Below are 20,586 nucleotides of genomic sequence, written 5' to 3'. Positions count from 1 at the left end.
GAAACTACCTTCTTAAATATACTTAAATTCTTAAATATAATTACACTAGAGCTCAACATTGCTTCGGGGCCAAAATAGAGGCCTAAACATTTTAAATTATTACAAAAATGAATTAACTATGCTATATTATAGTCATGTAAATGAATAAAATGTAAAATTATTCGATAGAAAACTTTTAAACTTTAGTCAGTGACTAGCCTTATCAATTAGCTTTTATGTTTCTTCTTTGAAAGTAACTTAAAAGATAAATGCCACTGTCTTAATATAGAATATAAAAAACACTTAATATAACCACTTAGGACATAAGCCTGGTTTCCTTACAACACAGTAACAGATGATCTGAGTACAAAGTATGGCTATCCACTCCCCCTAAAAAACAGAGAACCAGTGATTATGTGGTTCAAGTGTTTTACTTCTCATAAAAAGGCACTTAGGGACTAGAGAAGGCAATTCAAATACTAAAGTCCAAAGAAACTGAATAGAAGCTGTGCCATCTCCTAGAAAACTGTCCTTGATGTTCATGGTGTACAAGTGCCCTTAAATGCCTTTTTGGTCCACTGGATAGATAATCATGGAGCAATCTCTATTTTTATAGGACTTTATGTCATATGTTGCCTATGATCTCTCAGTTGTCTACGATTTCTTACTGTAGAGCTTGTTAGAATCAATAAAAACTCACCCGCATGCACTCAGACATTCTTAATAACTTTAGATGAAATCATGAACATCTAGGGCTATGTCTATAAATCACTTTACACTGTAAGAAATTATGCCATCACACACAGATTATGCCATTACACATACATTCCACTTTATTATTATTTTTAAAAGGTCTAATCTTTTCATTACCAGAGGATATTATTGAAAATATGCCTATTTAAAGGAGTATAACTTATTATTTAGAGCCAGAAATACAGTACAGGTATTAAGGTGACAATCCTAGTGCCAAAGTTTTCAGCCAACCAGTTTAGAGCCAACCCTATAGTACAGGTGTTAAGGTGTCTGTCAATCCTAGTGCCAAAGTTTTCAGTTTGATTCCTGGCACTACAACCTAGTTAAATCTCCTAAGCACTACCAGTTGTGACCCCTGACCACAGAGCCAAGAGTAGCCCCTATGTGCTGCAACCCCCATCCCTACCACCAAAGAAAAAAAAAAGCACATTACTATTTTCTAAGTTCTAAGAAGAAAATATATGAATGATAAAAGCATTTTCATTATAAAATTCTTTATACATTTTTGCTAACTATTAAAAAGCCCCAATCTGTATAAGTAATCTCTCCTGGAGCTGGAGAGATAGTACAGTAGATAGTGCACTTGCCTTGCATGTGGTTGACCATGGTTCGATCTCCAGCATTCCATATGATCCCAAGAACCCTGCCAAGAGGAATTCCTGAGCATTGAGCCAGGAATAAGCGCTGAGCATCTTCAGGGATGCAGCAACACCACCCCCCCCCCAAAGTAATCTCTCCTAATTACAGAGGGTGTAATTTTTAAGTAGTGTTTGAGTTCTTCAAGTTTTGTAAATGTTTTGTGACTCCTGAGAACAGAGTGGCAGAAGCCCTTAAGTACTACTAAGCGTGGCTTAAAAGCAAAAAACGTTAAGCTATAATTTCCTTCGAGACAACAATCAAACATAGGAACACATACACTAAAGGAGAAATCATACTTCTAGTTTGGTGGGCCTAATTTTGTATGTGTCTCAGGATTATTATTCCCAAGTATTCAACTGCATTCTTTTTTACCCCCAACTCCCAAATTTGATAATAAAATTTAAGGTTACTCTAAAACTGGCCTTTTTTGGTTTTGTTTTGGGGCTACATCTGGTGATGTCTAGAGATCGCTCCTTGGCATTGCTCTGGTTCTCGTACACAAAGCAATGCTTGAGCCTGTGAAGCAAGTTGCATGACTTCATGTTACAGCTGAGCAATATTCCACTGCATATATGTACCACTGCTTCTTTATCCAGTCATCTGTTCTTGGGCAAGTGGGTTGTTCTAGATTTTGGCTACTGTGAATACTGCTGCTGCTGCAATGAACAAAGGAGGCAGAAGTTTTTTCTGCATTGATTTTTGGATGCATGGAGTATATTCCTAGGAGTGGAACTGCTGGGTCATAAGGAAGCTCAATTCCTAGCTTTTTCAGAATGTCTATACTGTCTTCCCAAAAGGTTGGGCCAGTCAACATCCCCACCAGTTTTCAACTACAAACCGTAAGAGAATACTAAAATTAGTGGGGGTAAACCCATGTATTTATACTCTTGTTCTTATTATTCTACTTTGGGGGCTCTACTCAGTGGTGCTCTGTGTTACTAATTCTCAATAGGGCTCAGAGGATGGGTTACAGGGCACAAACCTGGGCTTCTACATGCAAATCATGCACCCAGCCCCTTGAGTTACCTCTCCAGCCCTGCATTATCTTACATGAATGAAATATAATGCAGTAGAACTTACTAAAAATATCAAATACAATAAGGCATTTTCTGTATATTGGTTTCAGGTATGTGTGTGTAATAATCTGTATGATACAAGATGTCTTTCTTAGTGCGGGACAAAGTTGAGAAACAGTACTGAAAGGGTCCCTTTTAAGCTGCTTCTCAGTTTAAATTGCATTTTAAATGTTTAGTTACCAGCAAAGCACACATGGGTGTGCTCAGGACTTATTCCTGGCTCTGTGCTCAAGGATCATATGCGGTGCTGGGGACTGAACCCAGCTGGCTGCGCACAAGGGAAGTGTACTATCTCTTTGTTCCAAATAAAGTATTTTTAAAGGTTTTCTTCTTCCTTCCTTCCTTCCTTCCTTCCTTCCTTCCTTCCTTCCTTCCTTCCTTCCTTCCTTCCTTCCTTCCTTCCTTCCTCCCTCCCTCCCTCCCTCCCTCCCTCCCTCCCTCCCTCCCTCCCTCCCTCCTTCCTTCCTTCCTTCCTTCCTTCCTTCCTTTCCTTCCTTCCTTCCTCTTTCTTTCTTAACATAATGCTACTACTGCACACTTAACAGAGTACACGGAGTTTCTGAACTTATTTGGCTAATACCACCTTTCGGGGGGTGTGGGGGGGCAGGGATCATTCAGTGCCCCATGGAAATCAACCTTATTTAAGTGAACAAACATAAAACACCCTTGACCTGCATCTCCTGAGGTTAACTACTGCCTGCCCCCACCCCGACCCAGCCCCACCTGCCCCTAGTAAACTTTCATAAACACTGGGCTAAAGTATAGTGAGAATGTATTATTTTTATACGTACCAGGAAGCCAAAGCTTTCTTCTTACTTCATCACAATATTAATTTCACTGTGGTGGTCTTGAGCTAGACCTACAGTATCCCCAAGGTGTGCCTATACTAATGCAGTGCAGTAGAGACTTCCTATTTTGGGATTTGCAACTAACCCTCACATCTGAAGGAGAGAATCCAGTGAATAAATTCCTTGTGGAAATCAGGATTTCACTAGTACTTGAACAAGCTCCCTCCCTCCCTCCTTCCTCCTTCCTATTCTCTCTCCCTTTCTCTCTCTTCCTCCCTCCCATTCCTTTCTTTCTTCCTCTCAACAGTACTCAGGAGCTGGGGGACTGGGCCCAATAATATTTTGGGAGGCTCTACGGTGCCAGGATTGAACCCAGTATGTGCTCTATCCTTAGCTTCTGAGAACGTTCTTTTGTTTTTTGGGGGGGCATATGTGGTAGTGTTCAGGGCTTATTCCCAGCTCTGTACTCTTGCATCAGCCCTGGCTAATTCTTGGGGGACCTACATGCAGTGTCAGGGATCGAACACAAGCCAACTGCATAAAAGGCAATCACCTAAACTCATGCACTCTTTCTTCAACAACTCTTTTTATACTTCCTAATGAACTATAAAATATACAATAGATTATACTGAGAATGCTAGGGACAATTTAACATCCTGGAATGCCTTGTTATTTTAAAAACTTAAGGCTGGAGCGGTAGCACAGCAGTAGGGCATTTGCCTTGCACACGGCAGACCCGGGTTTGATTCCCAGCATCCCATATGGTCCCTTGAGCACTGCCAGGAGTAATTCCTGAGTGCAGAGCCAGGAGTAACCCCTGTGCACCGCCAGGTGTGACCCAAAAAAGCATAACAAACAAAACTTATTGCTGGACTATGAACCAGAATGTGTAAGTATATAAATGCCATCTCAGGTATACAATGCCATCTCAAGCTAATTTACCTCCCCCAGCACCCTCCCACGCCGCCCCCCCCCCCCCGGCAATTTCACAAATGTTGACTTATGAATTAGCTCCATTAAGCTCATCTAGCTAAAAGGATCATCAGACCATCTGTCAAATCTAACACAAGGAAGAAAGGCTATCCAATTAACCCCAACTTTAGTGATTCTACCATAGAGTCTGTGTCAAACATAAGCTTACTTGTAATGACCATTTTTGGAGCATTTTGTCCTATATTATATAATATTCTTTAGATAAAGTGAGAACATTCAAAAAATTACATTATTAAATGTTCTAATTGCTGAAAGCATCCAAACTAGAGCTCAATTACCTTCTAATATCCTGTATATAAAAATGCTGGTAATGGCAATAGCTAGTATACCTTAGTGCTTATTATCTGCTGGATACAACTTTGTTTATGTTGATTCTTCTTGTTAACAACCCGTGAGCTAAGTACAGTATAACTCCCACCTCAAAAAAGAACAGAAGCACAGAGAAGTTAAGTAATTTTCCTAAAGTCATACAACCAAGAGGCAGGAGAAAGGAGACAAATCCACACAGACTGATTCCAGGCTACCCCATAAGACAAAGAACCGCATTACGCTATTATAGCAGAGTCCAGACAGCAGGCTTGACCGAGGGGGACCATTTGCCTCAGACCTTACTCTTCCTCAATTGATATTTTTGTTCTGACCTAGTGTGGATGATGTGACCCTCTTACTTGCTACCTGATCAGCTAGGAGATATATTAGGATAGAAGAGAAGCAGGTTCACTGTGATGTACAGCGGAGAGTACACAGAAACAAGGATTGCCCAAAACCAGATGACTGGTTAAAGAAACTTTGGTACATCTACACAGTGGAATACTAGGCAGCTGTTAGAAAAGATGAAGTCATGAAATTTGCATATAGGTGGATCAACATGGAAAGTATCATGTTGAGTGAAATGAGTCAGAAAGAAAGAGACAGACATAGAAAGATCGCACTCATCTGTGGAATATAAAGGAACAGAATGGGAGACTAACACCCAAGAGTAGCAGAGATAAGAACCAGGAGGTCTGCCCCACAGCTTGGAAACTGGCCTCACATACTGGGGGAAAAGGCAGCTGAGAGAGAAGGGAACACCTAGTAGAGAATGTTGGGAGGACCGACTCTGGTTGAAAACTGCATACCGAAAGTAGACTATAGACTGAGCATGATGGCCACTCAATACCTCTATTGCAAACTACAACACCCAACAGGAGAGAGAACAAAAGGGAATGCCCTGCTGCAGAGGCAGGGTGGGGTGGTGGGGGTTGGAGTGGGGGTGGTGGGATGTAAACCAAATCCAAACATGAAAGTTCATAAGTTTGTAACTGTACCTCACAGTGATTCATTAATAAAAAGTAAAAACAAAACAAAACACAGAAATAATTGCTGGTGTCCAGCAACACAAATCTATATGCTCCTACAAACAGCAGCCATGAGCAAGATGATACAGTGGAGGAAGGAACTGTTTCAGGATGACAGGTCCTAGGGGAATTTCCAGTGGGTCCAACTAAAAAATTTTAAAAGTACTTTTTATGTACCAAGCTCTGGGAATAAAAAATAAGATCATCTTTACTCCCAAGCTTACTGTAGAATGAAGAACCTCAAAATCCATGCTGTTGGCACTGTTGTTCAATATTGACAAATAAAATAACAGGTCAGAATTGTTAAAAGGAGACTGTGATACAGTTCTTGCATTCTTTCATGTTTATCTTTTTAAAGTAATATACTTCTGGAAAAGTTGATTTCAAAAAACCACAAGCCAGGCTGGAGAGACAGTTCAGTGGGTAAGGTCCTTGCTTTGCACCCGACCGACTTGGGTTCAACTTCTGGCACAACCAGGAGTGATTCCTGGGCATAGGGCCAGGAGTAAACCTGAACACAGCTGAGTGTGGCCCAAAAACCAAAAACAGAAAACAACCCCCTTTCCAAACCCCCATAAACCTCCAGAAGCTTCAAAGACAGTACAATATGATGATGGCAAATGAAGGTAATACTAAAGTATACCACCAATTCTCAGTTCGAATGGATGATGACTGGGAAATTTAATAAGCTATTCATATTCAGTGAGACAGGAGAAAGGCGTGCCAGTTCTGAAGAGAGATGCCTTTGCATAGGAAGATTATGGGATTCAACCTATAATGAAAGGTCTCATCTCAGGCGGGACATGAGAATTAATTCCTTATTTGTGATATGGGGGTGGAAAATGATAGTGGAAGGATGAGAAAAGTTGTCTTCAAACACTCCTTTTAAAAAAAGTGAGATAAGACCCAGGCGCTGAAAACCTCCAGAACTCAACTGCTGCCAGGCTCAGCGCCGCTCTCCACATGCACGGACGGGCCTCACCCCTGAGGGAATCGACTCCTGGACACCTCATACTTGACACCACTATTATTCCATGAGTAGTGCACCACATTTGATGGGGTTTAAGGAAGAAGGCAGCCAATCTTCGGGGGAAATATATATATTTTTTCTTAACAGCTTAATGGCTCCTGGGTGAAATACAACAATCTTCACAGACTTTCCTCTAAGAAACCTTTTTTGGATCAATTTTTAGTGGATTATTCATAACAAACAATACAAAATATATTATTTTGGTTCTGCTTTGGGGACAGGGGTTGGGGTTAGGGAGCATCCGAAATATGGTGGTGGGAAGGTATAATAGTGGTGGGATTGGCGTTCAAATATTAAATATAATCAAATATTGTGCACTGCTTTATAAAAATAAAATTAAAAAATTAAAAAATAAAACAAAAAAGTGAGATAGGTCATCACCTAATAAGGAATGGGAGAGAGTCTTGAAGAGTGGGAGAGTCAGATGAACAGATATAAGGGTTTGGGTAACTACGTTTTCACTTTGGGGTCACACTTGGGGTTGCTTGGGGAACCATGTGGTGCTAGGGATCAAATCCAGGCCTCCCACATGCAAAGCATGCATTCATGCTTTGAGCTACCCCCTTGGTCACTGTGGTAACAGTTTAAAATTTTGGTAGTAACTGTACAATTTTGTTTTGCTTTCTGGCTATATCCAGTTCTAAGGTTCAGCATAGACATAGAGTTCAATTTAACTACTATTAATAGTTATAGGGTAATAGATAAGTGTGGAGGGACTGAATAAAATGGTAGACCACAGAATCAATCAGATGAGTAGGCAGAGAATTAAGGAGGCAGGGAGTAAGAACTGGCTCATTTTCTAAAAGGGTTGGACCAGTCGGCATTCCCACCAGCAGTGAAGAGTCCCTTTCTCGTCACACCCCCGCCAACACCAGTTGCTTTTGTTCTTTTGGATGTGGGCAAGTAAGTCTGTAACTGTACCCTAGGTGATTCATCAAAATAAATTAATAAACAAATAAAAGTTGGAAAAAAAGAACTGGCTCATGTCTCTGAGCAAGATGGTATTGTAAAACTGTCAAGACAGCAGGCTAGAGACCCAGGGAAGAGCTAATATTGCAAACTGCGGGATAACCATTTACGAGTTTCAGAGCATAGTTTATAAAGGGGGGTGAAAACTGGGACAAATAAATGGACAAGAGAAATGTGGACAGGAGGAAGAAAGACCGATTCTGGTGACAGTTCTTGGTTCAAATAAACTTATAGAATGACTCTGAGCAAGTTTTACACTCAGTTTGAACATTTAAAAAAGGAATGGCTTAGTGCAATGAACTGGCAAAGAGACAACTTAAAAACTTTGTAGCTCTTACTGCCAGGAGTAATTCCTGAGTGCAGAGCCAGGAGTAACCCCTGTGCATTGCCAGGTGTGACCCAAAAAGCAAAAAAAAAAAAAAAAAAAAAAAAAAAAAAAAAAAAAAAAAACCAACCCAAACTTTGTAGCTCTTCTTATAGGAAAAACAATGTTGAACATATATCAAGTCTTCCACTAAATAAATCCTAAACCTAATGTCATTATACTTAAAATTCCACGGAGTCTTGACAGAATCCAAATATTATTTGGAAAAATATGAGAAAAAATTCTCAGAAAATCTTGCATCACTGGATATCAAAACATGCTAGAATATTGTGATTAAGCATCTGATAATGGTTTAGGAAAAGGCAGCTAAACAACATAAATGTAGCAGGTACCTCCCAGTAACACATGAAACTAAGGATTATTCAATAGGTAGTACTGACATAATTGGTCTTTCACTTGGGAAGAAGCATGCAGAAATTCTAGGAAAAAAGTCTTTCTGGGATGACAAAGAGATAGTACAGCAGGTAGGACTACACTTGCTTTGCACACAGAAGACTCAGGTTTGATCTCTGGCACTGCAAATGATGGTCCCTCAGACATGGCCAGGAGAGATCCCAGAGCACATAGCTAGAATAAACATTGAGCAGAGACAGCTGTGGCCCTCAAACAGGTCTTCCTGGGATGACATGAAATTGAAAAGTCAATAAAACACAAAGTTGGATTAATGGACACAGAAACTGACCTGAAACCCTGACAACAAAGCTTTAACATCAGGAGACAGAAGAAACAGATGGGTCAGACCCAGATACACCCTCCCAATAAAGAAACCCCTTCACTGTGTGACAGTATGTTACATTTAAGAAAGAAATTTCTAAGGTGCAAAATGCTACTGAGAAGTGGGGGGGGGGGGTGTGCAGTGAATGCCTGGAACCCAGATCTACAATCACACCGGAAAAGGAGGTGATAAACTAGGAGGTGATAAACTATAAACTTCCTTACCTGAGGGATTTGAATCACTGGCAGGTGCTATCTTGGTGACCTTGCACAACTCTGCGGAGGCCATACTGGACCTCGCCCTCCAGACTGAGGATGCTCGCTGAGGAAAGCCCTACCCAGCCCCAGCAAATGGGTGAGCAGCTGGAGGCGCAGAAACAATTAACACGTGTTTACTCCCAGCAAACAGACCAGATGCCTGCCAATCTACATCTGACTGCTAGCAAGCTGTGTCCCTACACAGAGAGAATGCTGCACACCCCCCAAAGCTGGGCCAGTGAGCAGGAGGACTTCATAACGTGTTAAGCTCCCTTCCTGTCCACAACTAGCTGACCTCTGCTCTCTACCAGTCCCAGAGTGCTCACTAAATGACAAGTTGGGAATGAGGTTTCAGCTTTCTCTTTAACTTGACCTGGCCCAGGTCTCTGTGACCATGGCAGCTACAAGGTCATGACCCTGACTCCTTGACTGCTGTCCAGGTCCTCTCAAATTGGCCCACAATGCCCCTGGGCACTGATGATAATCACTCCTGACCCTGTCCATGCCCACTCCTATCTGGCATAGTCAGGTGTCCCTGTGTACTCAGGGCCAAAGCTGGGGTTGGACACTAATGACAGCAAACTCCCAGGGGGCAACCCAGGCCTGCTTAAATCCAGCCACCGTGAAGATCAGGCCTGTGACCTCAAATTTCCTGGTCACTGCCTGCTCAAAGATAGCCTTCTGGGTCCTGCCCAAGCTCTTGTGGAACACCAGGTATACAGGGCAATGGAGGAATAGGCACTGATGGATCAAGACAACAGCCTGGGAAAAACTCCCAATGCAACTGAGCTCAACATGTTACCCGCGGAAGACTTTATAGCACCAGTCCAGACTGAAAAGATGAGACCAAAGGAAGTGAATTCTAGCAAAGGCAGAAAGTATGAAAAAAAGTTTGAGAGAAGTCCAAACATAGTCATGGGCTTAAAATACAGCAGCAGAACTGAAAAGTACAATAGAAGGAATCAACCACAACAAAAAACCAAAAAAACAAAAACAAACCCAACTAGAGTAGTAAGCTTGAACATAAAGTATTGGAAACAAAAGACATCAGCAAAAGAACAAAAACTGATGAAGAAAACAAAACTATGTGGGGCAGCATCAAAAAGAGTAACATTCACACCACCGAAACACCAGGAAAAGAGAAGAGAGAAAGGGGCAGGTCTCAGGTGGAGGGAGTGCTCATTTTTGTTCAGTGTCAGGGATTGAACCCAGGACTTCACATATGTGAGGTATGTACTCTACTGTGAGCAACATTATGGTGAGGGGGAACATTTTTGTTTTGTTTTGAGACCACACCTAGCTGTGCTCAGAAATCACTCTGATGGTGCACGGGGCACCATATTCAAAATCAGCAAAAATTTTGGAAGAGAGTAAATCTCTCAGAAGAGAGTATAGAACCGTATGCCAGAGAGATGCCTCCAGACCTTTGCCAGGCGTTGCATTTGGGTCAACCCGGAGGGGGACGAGTGAGGCTCCTCCCTGCCCAACAAAGCCAGTCCCAGCAGCCCCAAACCTCCAGAACTCAACCATGCTCGTGGCCGCTCTCCACATACTCGGACAGGCCTGACCCACGAGGGAATCTATTCCTGGGCATCTCGTATTTTACACCACCGATATACCAAGAGTAGCACACCACATTTGATGGGGTTTAAAGTAGAAGACAAACAATCTTAGGGGGTAATATATTTATACAGATATAGATATAAGCACACAAGGCTCAACCTTTAACAACATGTTACTAACGTCTCATAGAAGAGTTTAAAGGCTCCTGCATGAGATACAACAATCTTTATACTTTCCTCTAAGACAACTTTTTGCCTCATTTTTAGCAGATTATTCATAATAAGCAATACAAAATAAATTAATTTGGTTCCACTTTGGGGGCAGGGTTTGGGGTTCGGGATGGAAACATTCAAAATATGGTGGTGGGAAGGTGTAATGGTAATGGGACTGGTGTTTGAATATAAATGTATATAATTGTATATAATTTTCACAATTATTGTGAAAAACTTTTTAAAGTAAAATTTTAAAATATTGTTTTGAAGGGAGAATAATCAAGAACTTCTCTAAACTGATGAAGGAGATAGAAACCCAGATTCAGTAAACTAAGAGTTCTAAAAAAAAAAATACTTACATACTTAGAAATATTATGATTATATTTTATATTTAAAAATGTTTTGAGTCAAATTCTTTATAAGGATGTTTATAAGAATGTTTAGCTTATAAGAATGTTTTGAGTCAAACTCTTCATTTTTAAGAATATTTCGTAGGGGCACAATGTTATCACACTAAGCCTACCACCGAAGTATTAATATTCTTCCACTCTAGTCTACAGGACCTTTCTCTCCCTTTCCATCCCCCACACCTCCAGGACCTCACTACTCTAGTAATCTTCACACTCTGTTGTCAGATGTTTAAAGGCTGGTTTTCACTACCTATATGTGAAATCTATGTTCTTTCTCTTTCTCCTTTTAAGTTATTTCACTTAGAATGGCACATCCTACAGCTCCATCCACTGGGAAGCAAAAAAGCAAAACTTGTATCTTTTATTACAGTTGAAAAGTATTTTAATGTGTTTATCTTCTTTATCCACTCATCTGCCTTTGGGCACTTGGGTTGTTTCTAGAGCTTGGTTATAATAAACAGGTGTGATTAAATTTGTTCCAAGTAGCGTTTTTCTGTTCTTAGGATAGACACTTCTCAGTGAAATTGCTGTATTATACAGTTCTATTTTCATTTGCTGGTGACATCTCCATACAGTTTTCCATGGATGTTGAAAGAGTTTACGTTCCCTGCAACAGAAAATGAAGGTGGCTCTTGTTTCTACACATGCACTTGTGTTTCCGGTTTTACTGATTAAGAACATTATCATCAATGAGAGGTGAGATTTCATTTGTTTTGCTTTTCATTTTCTTGAGAAATCAGTGATGCTGGGCAATTCTATTCATGCTCTTTGTGAGTATCTGTATGTCCTCTTTGAAGAACTGCATATTCAGTTCTCTACTTTTTTTTTTTTCTTTTTGGATCATACCCAGTGATGCTCAGGGGTTACTCCTGGCTCTGCACTCAGAAATTACTCCTGGTGGTGCTTGGGGAACCAGATGGGATGCCAGGGATTGAACCTGGATCGGCCACGTGCAAGGCATATACCCTACCTGCTATAGTATTGCTCTGGCCCTTCTCCCAGTTTTTTGATGAGGCTGTTATTTTGCTGAAATTTGTGAGTTCTTTATATTTATGTATCAAAGATTAGCCCTTTGGTAGATAACTGGTATACAAACATTTTTGCCCATTTAATAGAACAATATATGTTATAATTAAAATGGTATAGGGCCAGGGAAGTGGCTCAGTAGGCAAAATGCATGATTTGCAAGTAAGAAGTTCTGGTTTGATTTCTGGCATCAAAATGAAAAAAGTAAAATGGAAAAAAAAAAAAACTTAGAGAATCCTGAAAGTAGCAGGAAAAAGGCAATGATTCACATATTAAAAGAACTCCTTTAAGATTATTAACAGACTATTGCTAGAACAGAGTGATATATGTGTGTATACATATATAAACACGGAAGGTTGAATAGGAGAGACCTCCGAACAAGAATCACTCTACTTTGTCAGGTTATCACTTGGATTTGAAGGAAAGAAAAGCTTTTCAGACAATTTAACACACTCTTATTTTCAAATTACTGTATCTTTCCTTGTTATCTCCATTTTTTCCGGAGAATAAAAAATTTCAAATACTGTACTTTTTATTTCTAACGCTTGTATGCTTTTTAAAAATAGACCTTATATCTGTTAAGATTTCATGCATATTAATAATTGTCATATTTTCCATCCCATTGCTGAATGCAGTTTCAATCTATACTAATTTTTCTTTTGAGAAAATAGGCAGTGCTGTATTAATTCTATTTTACATATTCTTAAGTCTCTAAAAAAATATTGCTTTTGTTTTCAGATTTTTAATTCAGATGGATTCATACTGCAATGTCTCTTTTCAATGTGAACTCAAATTTCTGCTCAGTTCTTTTGTCCTTTCTAAGGTACTTTGGCGCTAATCTGTGCATGTAATACATGGGCAAGCAAGATACTGAGGTATATACAAAATGTATTATAATCTTCTCAGCACTCTTGATTCCAAGTCCTCTAATTACTGAAATACTACTTAACCTTTTTCCATTTGTTTTAGTTTGTTTTCAACTTTAATTTCAAGGTCCAGGAAAATGTCAAATTTTCAAGTGGGTCTTAACCAGGCTCTGTGCTAAAGGTGTTGTGCTTTCCTTGAGGCCAGACACTACAATGGAAAGCGCATCCTATCTACTAAGGCTGTAAGCTCACTTTCTCTTTCAAATCCTGACATTTCCCCAAAATCTGCCTATAGTTTCATATATTTCAATAGATTGCTGGAGTTTTTATGTGTGTCTATATTTATAAAGTCATCTGAGCTTTTTCCACCATATTTGTGGCACTCCAAAGTGTAAATTCCTTATCATAATGCGTAGACTAATAGAACCTAAATTTTACTCACTTCCCATATTGCATTTTGTTCCATTTTACCATTTCCTCATAACTCACCAGTCACACTGGCCTTTCGTAAAAGATTCTAAACCTTTAGGATATTTTGGCTCATGTTTTTCCTGCATGATATTTCTGTTCCTAACTCACATGGCAGTTCATTTTATTGAGTTATCATTTAATATGCCCCCCTCCCCTGCAAAAAAAGCTCACACCAGGTTTAATGCAATTCCAGTTAAAAAACAAAACAAAACAAAACAAAAAAACACTTCTGTGTATCTACCACCAGGACACAAAAACATTCATTCAAAAACAACATAAGCACACCCTTATTCATCATAGCACTTAATACAATATCTAAGATATGGAATCAACCTATGTGTCCAATGATAGATACATGGATCATGAAGATGTGGTTTATATGCACAATGGAATATTGTGTATATAAACAGACAGCTGTAAGGAATGATAGAATCATGCAGTTTGCTCTAACATGGATGGACCTGAAAGATACCATGTTAAATGAGGTAAATGAGCAAGATGATTTCATTTGAATGTGGTATGTATAATAACTGGGTGAGGGAATGTAATATTTGAAAGGGAGGATGCCTAGATCATCCGTGGCCTCAGAGTATAGGGAGAAGTAAAGAAATCAAGGTGGGGGGCAGGGCAGGGAGAGAAAGACGGGGAGCAATGTGGAACAGGGGCAAAGGGGTTCTGAGTACGTAGGTTGTGTAAATAAGTGGCATAACAATATCCAACCCACAGAGTCAACAACACAGAAAACAAGAGATCCAAACTTCAACAACTGAACTTAAAAATGTACCTGTCAAAGTGACAGGCTGGGGATGAAATGGTGGGTGGGAAAGAACCTGGGAGGGAACCTGGTAAAGGGAAGGTGACGGGACTGTTGCTGGAACGCAGTATGTCTAAAACCCAACTATGAATAAGTTTGCAAATTATGGGGCTTTAATAAAAGCTTTACAAATAATAGAAAATCAAAAGAAAAATATGTCATTTTCTGGAGAACAAAACAAAACAAAGTATGGATTGGGACTGGAGAGACAGTAAGCGGGTAAGGTACTTGCCTTGAATGTGGCCAATGTGGGTTCTATCCCTGGCATCCCAAATGATCCCCTGAGCACTGCCAGGAGTGATTCCTGGGTGCAGTGCCAAGAGTAACACCTGAGCATCACCGTGTGTAGCTCAAAAACAAAACAACAACAAAAACATATGAATTACTGGTTACATATATGGATTTTTGTATATCCATGTTCAGTTTTCTAGCTAGGGCCACCGTGTGTGTGGTGTTTGCATGTTCTTGCCACTTATGTGTGGGTTTTCTCTGGGTATCCTGGTTTCCTCCTACGTTCCAAAAATGTTCCTATTAGAGTCACTGGAGTGTCTAATTGTCCCAGTCTGAAGAGTGTGAATGGGGATGTAAATATACCCTGCGATGAAAGGAGTCCAGTCCTTTCCACGGTTAGGTTCTCTCCTTGAAGGTTCAGCTTCTGGGGTAAGATCTGGCCACCCATGACTCTGAACTGGAGTAAGTGGATTAGAAAAAGAATGAACAAACACAAATGATTACGAATAGAAATGTTCAGAGTCATTATTTAGAAGCTTAGTGATGTTTTTATAACCAGAAACACACTATAGAAACTTTACTTGTTTCTATCAATTAACCAATGAATATTTTTGCTTTCCTTAGACACTTCACTAGTTATCACTTCTCTCAAGAATCCACTGATGATGTTTACTAGGATTTACTATAATGTTTACTGTAATGTTTACTAGGATTTACTGTAACACTGCAATTTCAAGGGCCTACATTCATATGCATGTCACATTCAAAAGTGAATATATACCAATCATGAAAAGTTTCTATACTTCATTTTATGAAGATTTCAGTCACTCACTTACAAAAATTGCTTGGGGGGAGGGAGTCATAGGCATTCATCTGGAGTGTTCAGGTTTGTCACTCCTGTGGCTCATTATTAGGGGGTGCTCGCAGGTCTTAGGGGTCATTTCATGCTAGGGATTGAATGTGTACCTCCTTGCATTAAAATGATGCATTCCAGTCCAGTTAGTTAGCTCTTGGCCCCTAGATTTTTTAAAAGTTATCTTAAAAAAATTATTTTAAAAAAAGGCCAGTGTGACTGGTGAGTTATGAGTAAATGATAAAATGAAACAAAATGCAATATGGGAAGTGAGTAATTTCTTAAAAGTTATTAGGTTAATATTATTCCATGCCAAGATAGGAAACTGTTGGAAGGGAACACTGGACATTATTGAATTTCCAAATTACCTTCCTTAGATGATATATAGGCAGAATGACAAACTGTGATGTCCATACCCTCGTCTCCAGAATCTGTAAACATGTTATGAGGTAAAGGGGCTTTATGAATGCATGGGTGGGGGAGGCATGGGGACACAAAGTGGTGTCCAGAGTCTTCCCGGTTCTGCACTCAGGGATCACTGCTAGTGGACTTGGACCATATGGACCGCCAGGGATTGAATCCAAGTCAGTACATACAAGGCAAACACCCTATCTGCTGTACTATTGCTCTGATTCCTATAAAACGACATAATTAAGACAGAGAAACTCTGAAACAATGCTTGTGGGTTCCTTCAAATTACATGGGTCTCTAAAAGCTGGGAAATTTTTTTTGCTTTTGAGGTCACACCCAGCAATGCTCAGGGGTTACTCCTGGCTCTGCACTCAGGAAGTATTCTGGCAGTGCTTGGGGGACCATTGGGATGCCAGGGATTGAACCTGGGTTGGCCGCCTACAAGGCAAATGCCCTACCCACTGTGCTATCGCTAGCGCCCCTAAAAGCTGAGAATTTTCTCTAGACAGAAACAGAATAAAATGGCAGAAGGAGAGGTCAGAGACATTTGAGGTGAGAAAGAATAGCTTTTTTAGCTAGTTTGAGATGAAGGAAACAGACAAGGAATTCTATCAGAAGTTTTAAGCAGTTGAGAAAGGCTCCAAGATGTAGCCAGCAATAGATGAGAGCTCAGCCCTACTACTGCAAGCAAGTGAATTTTGGTAAAAAATGTAATTGACCAAGTACAGCAGGAAGGTGCTTGCTTTGCAAAATGGTAAACCTGGGCTTGATCCCAGGCACATACGTGGTTCCCCAACCACTGGCAGGAGGAATCCCTGAGGGCACCAAACCAAAGGTAATTAACCCAAAGCAAATTTGTTCCCAGAGCACAGACTGCAGATAACTCAATTTCAGACACGTGAAACTGGTTCTGATGGACAGAAGCATGAGATAATTAATCTTTGTTGTTATATTTTTAACTTATATTTTCTTTGGGCTTTTGGACCATAGCCAGTGGTGCTCAGGGCTTGCTCCTGCAAGTGTTCAGAGACCTTACGCAGCGCTAATGATTGAACGGGGGTCGGCTGCATGCAAGGTTAAGCACCATAAGCCCTGTTCTATTTCTCTGGCCTGATCACCACAGTTTTAAAACTATTTTTCTTTCTTCTCATTGCAAGTTTTTAAAATTGCAGCAATAGAAAAGAAACAGAACAAATTCTTTTCTCATACACATTAAATTAAAAATAAGAAAGAAGAGGGAAATAGAGCAATTCAGGAAGCGGAGTGGTGGAACAAGGGAGGAGGTTAGAAGGGGTACAGCTCTGGTGGCTCCCGGCGTCCCGGCACCAAACTCTCAGGTTGGCAATGTGGGAGTGAAACACCTCAGGGGGTGGCTGTCAGACCCCAGGAGTATTCCTTGGAAAGCCCAGGCCTGCCTGCCTGCACTCCCCACCCCGCCCAAATCAAAAGAGAATACAGTATTTTTCCTATCCCGTTTCTATATTCCTCTCCCAGCTTTATCTGGTTATCCTATTCCAATACTCAAAGGTAAAATCCAGCAACACACTAGGTAAGTGGAAAAAAAAAAACCAAAACAGATGTGGAAAAATTCATAAAGGGGGATCACATGCCATTTATTGTATAAACTTCTTTCCTAATAAAATGCCTAGTTAAAGCACCAATCATGAGGCACTCAGACTTAACATGATGTTATCAAGAATTTACAGTCTAGTGAGCCACAAAGAACTATAATAAGTACCTGCAGTGACGGATACTTGTACAATTAGTTTCACTGACCCTTCATAATTCAGGCTTGAAGTGAGAGGGACACCTTTCTTTTTTCTATTTATTTGCCCAGTGAATATAGTATACCGTAATAAATCTTCTCATGATTTTATTAATATGATTTTCTCTACTTATTTTAACAATATAGGACATAATACAGACAATATATAAAGTGCAGTTTAAGCAACTATTATTTAAAAGGCTTCTGGTCAATAGTAGGCTATTCATGGTTGTTTTGGGGGAGTCAGTAAGTTAGAATCAGATTTTCAGCTCTGTGGGGATCTGCACATTGTCTAGTCTCTGCACTGTGCAAGGTCAGCGGTAGCACTAGGGCACAGGTGGTCATCCAAGTCTGATGAATAAAGACTAAAGCTACAGCCAGGAGGAACAGGGGGCTGCAGCTGGTCACTGGTGAAATAGGCCATTTCAGAGAGAGAGGACAGCATACAGAAGCTACTGAGGTGTGAACTAGAATAGCATATTCAGAAAACAAAAAAAAATTATTGTGTCAGCACAAAGTGTGTATTTTGGGATGAGGTGGGATGTAGTGGAGGACTAGTAGAAATATAGGTCTTAGACGATGATCATAAAGAACACAAAACTTCATCCTGGAGAATTTTAAGCAGAGGAATAACACAATCATACATATTTCAGAAAGATTTGTTTGGAAACAGAAGAGAAAATAGATCAAAATGAAGTAATATCTGGACACTGAAGAGGGCAATTATATAATACAAAAGAAGATAATGAGAAACTGAACTTGAGAAATAATGGAGAGAATGGAGATAAGATAAGCAATTTAAAGAGTATTCAGAAAGCAAAAAAATACAAGATACATCATAGATTCCTGGCTGTCATTTACAATGTCCTGCATACCTATTCACTCTGAAAATTAAGAAAAAACAGATAAAGCTTATCGTGGTTTCAACAGTCACGTGGAGCCAATTCTGGACAATCTACTAGGAAAGAAAGGAAACTCTGCAAAGCATTTCTTTTCTGTGAAGGGAGACAGAGGCATATAGAGAAATGCTCTGGTCGCCTCTACTTACCTTCACTTCTTGCTGGCTGAGGATATTTGCAGTTCTGTGCCATGACAGTCATTTTTACAACTATGAGGCAAGAAGCAAAACCAAATGACAACACGCTTTGTAGAGGATAGCAGACAGAAAGTAAGTCTTGGTCCTGAATGACTTGGCTGAGCTGTGAACTAATCCAGAGACTTTATCTTTAGATTTAAGTATCCAGCCAGTTTAAGCCACCGATAGTAAATCTCTGTTACTTTCAGATAGAATCAACCAAAGTAAATATTGAGACAAGGCCTGGTGATTTGACTGTGAAAGGATCACAATAAGGAGAAATTTAGTTTTCTGCCCAAGGTTCTGTCTTGGAGAGCTGAATTTAAAAAAAAAAAAAAACCTGCTAATCACCAAGAAAGAAAAAAATAACCCAAGATTTACTGTGGGGAGAGGAAAATGTCAGGTAGAGTAAAATAGGGTATACTGTGGGAAGGAGAAGGAAAAGTCGGTTCCTGTACGTAACTGATTTGCAGCTGTTACAGAATCATTTAGTTTTCGAGTATCAACTTGTTTTGAAAGGTCTGCAATTAGATCTAAAGATGTATGCAAAGTTAGATCAAATCCCACCTGTGACCTCGCTCTTGGAGGAATCTAATGGAGATATAAAGGAAGGCTGAAAGGATGGAATCTGGATCAAAACTTCTTTATGTGGGGGTGGAGATATAGACAGCAGGAAAGGTAAGCTGCTTGTCTTGCACACAGCTGACCCTGGCAGAATCCCAGGCACCACAAATAGTTTTCCAAGCATTAAAAAGACTTCCTTATTTTCAAGAGTCCTAAAAAGTTCCCCCATCCTCCTACATTTAAGACCCTGAAGATGTACTGATACTATTTAACAACTGAGAAGCTGCTAGGGAGAGTGGTGGGCCAAATCCCCACCCCGCAGAAGCCTCGGCAGCTGCACCCACAACCCACCACAGCAGCCACACCGACGGCTCAACTCTACGGCTTCACTAAAACTCTCTGCAGAGACACCAATCTGCAAAATATTTCAGGTGCTCCTGGTGTCCAGACTGCAAACTTTGGGGTGTTTTCAACTCACTGGCCCAGATCATAGATCCTAAAGTGTCTGGACCCCAAATTCGTTAATACTGAGATTCCAGTAGAAGCATGCCATATTACAAGGGAAAGTAGCAAGGACTCCAACTCAACAGAACATATAAGAACAGTAACACTGAAGGCTCAGTTAGCAACAAACAGCTTAATAAATCCTTCAATGAGGAATTAACAAGCCCTGGTGAGATGTAACAATTTTTACTTACTTTCTTTTACTGAAATATTTTTGATAGTTCCTTTAGCCATTCAGTTGTAACAAGCAATATAAAATAAATTATTGTGCTACTGCTAAGTGGTCAAACTTGAAGAGTGGTTTTGGTAAATGAGACAACAGTTGGAGGGAAGGTGACTAAGGCGATAGGGTTGGTATCTGAATACTGAAAGCTCGCTAATAACTATATTTTGAACAAGTTTTAAACCATGATGTTTAAATAAAGTACCTTATTTACAAAAAAAAGGAAACAAAACATTGAAGGGCTGGGGGGACAGTACCTCAGGTTCAGAGCTTGTGTTGCTGGTCAACCCAGGTTTGATACCTGGCAACCCATCTGGACCTCCGAGCCCACCAGGAGTGATCCCTGAGGGCAGAGGCAGGAGAGGACCTGCACTACGAGCTGTGGCCCCCAAAAATAACAAAAAACTGATTATAGAACAAATCTATGCACAATGTGACCACATATCTTTACACTATAGAAATTAGTAATCGAGACAATCTGAAAATGTAACTGAATGATAAACACTTTTTGCTAAAGTGACTCCAGAGATTGGCCCAGCAACTCACAGGACTCCTCAATCACCTGCTTTACCATGTTATTTCTGCAAATCAGAATCACATGATAACAAGACTCAGCAAATAACGCTAGGAACTGCTCAATGGTGGTAGGTTATCTCAAAGGATACAGACAAATGTAA

At 40.1% G+C, this 20,586-nt stretch overlaps 1 protein-coding gene across 1 annotated transcript in view; it reads right to left on the bottom strand.

Moving 5' to 3' along the window:
• Positions 1 to 20,586, bottom strand: part of DESI2 (desumoylating isopeptidase 2) — a 52,160-nt gene that overhangs the window by 27,981 nt on the left and 3,593 nt on the right. The gene's annotated exons all lie outside the window — the stretch shown is intronic.

This window comes from Sorex araneus, chromosome 9 (assembly GCF_027595985.1).
Source record: "Sorex araneus isolate mSorAra2 chromosome 9, mSorAra2.pri, whole genome shotgun sequence".
NCBI classification, from domain to species: domain Eukaryota; kingdom Metazoa; phylum Chordata; class Mammalia; order Eulipotyphla; family Soricidae; genus Sorex; species Sorex araneus.
Note: the sequence above shows the minus strand (reverse complement) of the source record. Positions and strands in the feature narration are given on the sequence as shown.